The sequence below is a fragment of the Myotis lucifugus genome, unplaced genomic scaffold (assembly GCF_000147115.1).
Source record: "Myotis lucifugus unplaced genomic scaffold, Myoluc2.0 scaffold_52, whole genome shotgun sequence".
Taxonomy (NCBI): domain Eukaryota; kingdom Metazoa; phylum Chordata; class Mammalia; order Chiroptera; family Vespertilionidae; genus Myotis; species Myotis lucifugus.
The window spans coordinates 6,422,971-6,430,282 of NW_005871100.1; the positions used below are offsets into that span (position 1 = coordinate 6,422,971).

General features: G+C 48.1%; 1 long non-coding RNA gene and 1 other non-coding gene across 2 annotated transcripts; both read right to left on the reverse strand.

Moving 5' to 3' along the window:
- Positions 1-1,203: 1,203 nt before the first annotated feature.
- LOC111826051 lies at positions 1,204-3,902 on the reverse strand. The gene is made up of 3 exons (XR_002829292.1): positions 3,819-3,902; positions 1,883-1,916; positions 1,204-1,446 (listed from the first exon to the last, which is right to left on the reverse strand). It is a non-coding gene; the product is annotated as an uncharacterized LOC111826051 (long non-coding RNA).
- LOC111826063 lies at positions 1,756-1,829 on the reverse strand. The gene has a single exon (XR_002829306.1). It is a non-coding gene; the product is annotated as a small nucleolar RNA SNORD93 (small nucleolar RNA).
- Positions 3,903-7,312: the final 3,410 nt, after the last annotated feature.

Here is a 7,312-nt window from a genome sequence, read left to right on the forward strand (position 1 = left end):
GGCGAGTTCAGACTGATTCTTCCAGCACTAAACCATGTGGCTGGCTTATCCATTAAGCTTTGAGATCAACCCAAGCCAGATGACTTAGCACCTCTGTTCATTTCCCTAATTCCTTGGCCAGCCAGGATTGGCCAAGAACATGCAACATTTTTTTCCCAAGGGAAAATTGCCAATGTGTAAAGCAAGACTACGAGGAACCCAAAGTAGCACCAATCAAGTTACTTACAGGTAGAATAATTTTCACACTCCATTTTCTGCTACCATGTGGCCACTAGAACAGATTGTTAAGAGATTGAGGGAGAAGTGCCACATCACAGGTGAGATTTAAACTGCAACCATTAAGATGGGAAAGTGTTGCCTGAAAGATCCATAAACAGAAATTGTATATCCTTGATAACTGAGCCAACATATACCTCGAGGTCCTGTTTCTCAGGTATTTATTGTGTACATGAGTCACTTATGTGATTCATACTCCAAAGTGATTTTGATGTTTTTACCACTTTTAACATCTCAGGAAGTCATTCAAGTGCTGACCCAGGACTATTTCCCCAGAGACTTCATCGGAAATGTCATTAAGAAGCCAGAAAGGGTTAAGTTTTTAGAGTCATGTTTATTGAAACAATTTACATTTAGTAAAACTCATCCTAGATTGGACCAGTGCATAATAACCACTGTAATCAAGATGTCAAACACCTCCTCAAATCGCCCATGCCCCTCCCCACCCCTAGGAATCCATCGATCTGTTTTTATCAAAAGGGTCATATTTAATCATTAAAGTGTTCTACATACAGCATTTTAGAAAAATCTGTAAGCATATAAAACCAGGATTTTTAAAAGGATACGTGGTAACAAATAATCTTTACAACAGTCAAAAGAATGGGATTTTAAAATAACTTTGTAGCCTGAAGCACAGTGGACAAAACGGCCTTAAGTACAGAATACACAGTCTGGTCACTGTGTCAGGCAGGAGGCTGGGGCCGTGGAACAAAAGCTGAAATAATGGAATTGAATTCTATGGGAATTCGCTATGGGGCAGATATATGCTCTAACAGAAATCTGCCCCTACCCTCCCCCACCCCCCGCAACTCACCCCAGCTGTTAGCGCAGTGGTTCTCAACCTTCTGGCCCTTTAAATACAGTTCTTCATGTTGTGACCCAACCATAAAATTATTTTCATTGCTACTTCATAACTGTAATGTTGCTACTGTGATGAATCGTAATGTAAATATCTGATATGCAGGATGGTCTTAGGCGACCCCTGTGAAAGGGTCATTCGACCGCCAAAGGGGTCTCGACCCACAGGTTGAGAACCGCTGTTAGCGTGAAAGGGACAAAGAAAGCAAAAGCCTCTGTTTTGCATATATCAACCATCACCTGTTCAAATACACCTTATCTACTTGAAAAGCTTCTTTCCGGCACAATTCTGTCTCTCCAGCAGCACCAGCCCTGTAAGAAAAGTGCCACCGGAGGTAATTAGATTAGCAATTACTAGGTAAGATGCTATTTAAGAAAACAGCTTACAAAACTGTATAGATAATAGAACTCCCCACTCAGACACAGTCATGGTTTGACTTAAAAACCACATTTTAAAACTCAAAATCCTATGTTAATAATGCTAACAATTCATCTCTACATTTTTTCAATCTCAAAATAGTCACCATTGGAAAACATTTTTAAAGATTGAATGTCCATCACTTAAGCATCCTTTGTGAAGTGGGGAGGGATATGACAGCATTTAATAAATTCCTACCAGGTTGGCCTCAGGTAAATCCTTTAACCCATCAGAGCAGGGGCATATCCCATCAGATTAGAGTTCTCATCCTTGGCCAAGAATTCTACTCGACTATTTAATAATAACTTAATCCAAACTCTCTCCATTTACCTGAAGTTTGTCAGCATCCTGAACTGGACTGAGCCTGGTAGGAAAGTAAGAAGAATAACGTTAAGAATATCATGTGGTAACTTTTTGTTTTGGCAAAGAACGTCTTTTATTGTGGCCATCTACTAGCAAACTGTGATGGAATAAAGAGCTACTGTTGAATAGAATCCCCATTTTTAAAAAGGCACAATCTCCAAATTTCCTGACACTTGGGAACCACCTAGGTTTCCAGCCAGGAATAAAACGAATAGTGAAAAACATTCATGTACTCTGGAAATCCATTTAACAGAATGTCAGCAGCCACCACTTTTCCGGTTTCATTAGCATGGAATAATGATCAATTTTAGAAAAAATAAACATTACTGGCAGCAGTTATCTGCCTAGAAAACAACAACAACAAAAAAAACCAGAAGCACCCTAGCCGGTTTGGTTCAGTGGCTAGAGCGTGGGCCTGCGCTAGAAGGGTTCCAGGTTCGATTCCTGTCAAGGGCACATGCCCGATTGTGGGCTCAGATCCCAGGTGGTGTGCAGAAGGCAGCTGGATCAATGATTCTCATCATTGATTTTTCTCTCTCCCTCCCTCTCCCTTCTTCTCTGAAATAAGTAAAAATATATTAAAAAAACAACACACACACAAAGCTTTAATGGATTTTAAAACCAAAGGAAGCCAGACACTTGTTTGCCCAGAGCCAGAGCCCAAGTGTTGAGAACAGGCGTCCTCCCTTGCTCAGCTTCCACAATCCTTAAATAGACACACGCTGCCCGGCTCTCAGTGCATGCATCTTTCTCAGATGGAATTGTTTAAACAGTCTGGCTCAACACCGAAGGCAACTGTACAACAAAGCCCGGCCATGGCCTTTCCCTGTGTGGCGGTGCGACCCACCAGAGACGGAGGCACTGGGGCAGCAAGCGTTGTCCGTGTGCTGAGAACACGGCCTGCAACACACCATTTCCCTCTTTGGAAGCATGATAAAAATAGACCCCTCTCCGGTTGCCTAATCAGTACAAGGATCTTGCACAACTGAGGCCGACCCGTACACCACACCAGCCTCGCATTTCGAAAGGAGATTGCTAAGTAGTATCTCCGAGGGCTACAAGGATTCCTTCGTTCGCTCACTGAACTCTAAACTGAGACTTTCTCATGTGGACACTAACTTTCTGCAGCAATATGTACGGAGTAACGAACCCTTCGTGTGCCCACTGAGCCCCAAACTTGGTGCTTCCTGGAGACAAAGCTTTCCCCGGGGCAGCCGTGCGTGTTTATCTTGGTGGAACCCGTGGTCCAGATGCTCCCGCAGGACTCGCCCCTGGACCTTTAGAAAAGCCCATCCACCGTGGCAAGGGCAGGGCAATCGTGGCGGGAGAGAGTGGGCGAAATTACCCCCGTTTGTTGCCAACACCGTCATTACCCTGCTCCGCACGGAAGCGCAGCGCCTTCCAGACCCGGGATGGCAGCCGCGTCCTAAACTGGCTACGCCGGGTCATCAGGGCCCTGGGCAGGGCACCGCCCCGGCCTCCGCGCCTCCGCCCGGGTCAGGCTAATCCTCCAAATGCTAACGTTCCCATGGAAAGACGTTCTCAGCTCCCTGCGGTCCGATCCCTGGGGCGTCGGGGCCACAGGCACGAGAGGTGCCAGGCTCCCGGGCACTGGGGAAAAGGGGGACCCGAGGTGCCACGAGGGTGCGTCCCGGGGCGGGAGCGTCCCCAGCACCGCGGTGGGGTCCCCACCCAAGTGGGCCTATCAGAGAGGCTCCCCCGGGGGCTCCATCCGCGGAGCTGGCAGCGCCTCTCCCCAGGGGTCGCCGAGCTGGGGCCGAACCCCGATCTTGGCGGCACAGACGGGGCAGGCCCGGGACAACAAGGGCACCCCTAGGGTCGCCAGAGAGACCCCCCCGGCCACGTGGCCGCTCCAGCGTCGAACCACACGGGAGCCACTTACCCAAGTCGCGCGCCGCGTCCGAAAGGGGAGGGCGCCAGAGAAACCAAGTTTAAAAGGGGCCTGGGCTGTCAGCACCGGAGGCAGCCAACCAAAAAGTTGCCCCAGTGCCCCTCCCGGCTCAGCATCCCGCCCCCACCCAGCACCGCCCGCTCCCGCCCCGCCCGCGGCCCCCAGAGGCCTCGCGCGCCCCCTGCCGGCGGCCTGGGGAACGCGGGGCGGGCGCCGGCCCAGTCCCCCAGCCCCGGCCCAGAGACTGCGGCCTCGGGGGAATCCACCCTAACACCTCCCTGGGTGTGGTGTCCATGTACCTCCCTGCAGGTTCCATGAAGCCCCTGACATTCACATAATGTTAGGTACCCGCCGCGCCCGAATACCCCATGCCTGCCTTCCCCTAGGGTGGCCTGCACGTCACAGAGGGACAGAGGGACAGAGGAGCCCTCCCCAGCCTCACTCTCACACGTCGTTTTATCTGCAACCTGCCCTTGGGATTTTGGGATTTGGGTTTAGGGCAACGGGTATTATAGAGGGCTGGCTCTGCCTGGCGTCGCGCTGGGCGCTGGGGTGTGAGGGCCAATGAGACACTGCCCCTGCCCTTAAGGAACGTAAGGTGAGGTCCATCCGCGGACAGGAGCCCACATAGCGTGCCAGGGACGCGGCACAAAGCAAGCCCCCCGCTGAGGACTCAGTGAAGGCTTCCCGCGGGAGGGGGTGCCTAGCTGAGTCTAGCATTCCCAGGAGGAAGCTGACAGCACATCAAACATACGAGAGGGGGAAATCAGAGGCCTAGAGAGTTGAAGAGCCATAGAGTAGAAGGGACTTGACACATCATCCAGGGTTTCTCTGCTGGAGTAGAGCCGGCCTTAGGCTCTTCTCCAATGGCAGAGTTGTCATGGTGTTGGAATATCAGCTCCATGAGGACTCCTCCACGGAATCCCCAGAATTCAGCCTCATTAGTGCCTGGGTAAGTGGGAAATGACTCAGGGCAACAGATTTGCCATTTATCCTCCATATGCCTTTAGAGTTGGGTAGACACTATAAAGCTCTTCTAGGCTCACATGGTAGGTAGCAGGGGTGGGGTCTTACCCAGGCTGTAGCTTTCCTAGGTCACCTTGCGTGTGCCTTTATCCCTGCATTCCCAGTCCTTGGCCCAGGGTTTGGTGCTGTCAGTGGATTTCCCCTCTCAGTGTGTATTTGGCCGGCCTTTCTAGAGCAGGCATCCCCGGGCATCAGGTGTTGGGTACCTCTTTGCTGACAGAGGGGAGCCACCCCTCCAGCCCCCCACACTCCCCACCCACCGCCTGACCCTGTTTCTCTGTAGAGGAACTTGTGTTGGATAATGCCGCTAGCCTCTGCCCACACGCTCCTCATTCCCTTCCAGAAGAGAAGACATTCCAATAAAATCCTGTGCTAACATGAATTTTTAGAGCATGCAAACTAGGGTAGGCTTGTTGGTTTCCCTCCCCTGCCTGTCCCCTGTTCCCAATGAAACAGGCCAAGATTCCGATCTTCTTTGATGGGAGGGGAGATGGGACAAGAAGCGATCACTTGGAAGCCGTTGAGGAGTCCCTCCCCTTTGCCACTGCGTTTTTCCAATAGTCCAAACCAAGTGGGAGATTATTTCTCATTAACCCTGCAGTAACACGATCCTGCATTTTACTCACTCTAAATGCTTGCCCCCCACATGTTATGGCAGGTGACATCCAATGACTCATCTTTCTCAAAGAACAGCAAATCCATTAGAAAGATGTTAGCTGTGAGGATTCAGGTTCTTTTTCTCCCCTCAGTGCCCGGGACTAGTTTAAGGAAATGGTGACTCAAGGTCTGGACTGAGAAGGGGGATAGAACAGACAGCTCTAAAGACTCGATCTTATCAGTAGGAAAGCTAACACTTTAATTTCCATTCTGTCTTATGCCTGAGTGGGTTCTGAGCATGGAAGGGGAAGAAAGCACATTATTTATGGCCCTCCCCAAACCCTGCAGTTGCCTGACCCTAAGACTCCCTTGTTCTCTATGGACTAACATTAGACATATCTAGGACATTTACTTTTGCAAATTAATGGGGCCATTCATTTACTCTTGTCTTTGTGTTTAGTGCAAATTTATTGTGTTATTGTAGTGTAGAGTCAGAAGTTAAAGCAATGACTGACATTATTTATGATTTAAATGATCACTCCAGTTGGGTAACATTTTAATTAGTGTCATTGGGCTGTTTGCCACATGCAGGCCTCAGCTCAGCAGCCTGCCTTTTCCAAGCAGCTGTAGGCTTGTTTTCAAGCCAAGAGAGAATGTCTGCCCTCCCTGGGGCCTATTGGTTTTATCTGCCTAAATAAATGGTGTAGATGATCAGTAATTAGAGGATGTGCAGCAAAGTCTCCTGGAAGCCCTGCAATACAGATGTGCTTGTTTCTGACCCCCACATGGGTACAAACACTCTTTTTTTTTTTTTTAATACTCACCAGAGGATATTTTTTCATTGATTTTAGAGAGAGTGGAAGAGAGAGGAAAAGACAGAGGAAAATATCAATGTGAAAGAAACACATTGATTGGTTGCCTCCTGCACGAGCCTGACCAGGGCCCAGGCCAGGGAGGAGCCTGCAACCAAGGTACGTGCCCTTGACTGGAATTGAACCTGGGACCCTTCGGTCTGCAGGGCTGATGCTCTATCCACTGAGCCAAACTGGCTAGGGCCAAACAGACCATTTTTTAAAATTTCTTCTCAGGTTTAATTTTTTACAAACCAGAGCACTGTTGGTCACAATACTTCTAAGAAATATATGAATAATGGTGTAAAGTAGAATTCTATTTAATTAGACATTCAATATATTAAATATGCCACTTTTATTGATAAGAATGATCTGGTTTGTTGTAAAATAATTAAAATGGAAACATACTTTAATGTCACATCTTTCTGCAACTAACCTCTCATTTCATTGTTTCTCTTTGTAGCAAAACTCTTCAAAAGCATTGTCTATGTTTGTCTCCAATTCCTCTCCTCCTCCCCCCCCCGAATTGAATTATATTGGGCAGCCTTTGAAATGGTCCCCAGTGACCCCATATCCTGCTATGTATGCCTTTGGGTGATTCCCACCCCCTTGAGTGCTGCCTGGGCCTAGTGAATTTCGTTTACGGAATAGAGTCAGCAAAAGTGATGGGATGGCATAGAAAAGATGCTCCACATCACATGTCACAAATTAAAACAACAATAATATACTGTTATACTTTATTAGAATGGCTAAATTCCAAAACACATCAGCAAATGCTGGTGAGGATGTAGAACAACAGGAACTTTTATTTCTTGCTGGTGGGAATGCAGAATGGTACAGGCACTTTGGAAGATAGCAGTTCTTTACAAAATTAAACAGACTCTTATCATACAATCCAGCAATCCTGGCCCTTGATATTCACCCAAAGAAGTTGAAAATTCATATGCATGCAAAAACCTACAAACAGATATTTATCATAGCTTTAGTCACAATTGCCAAAAGCTTGCAAGC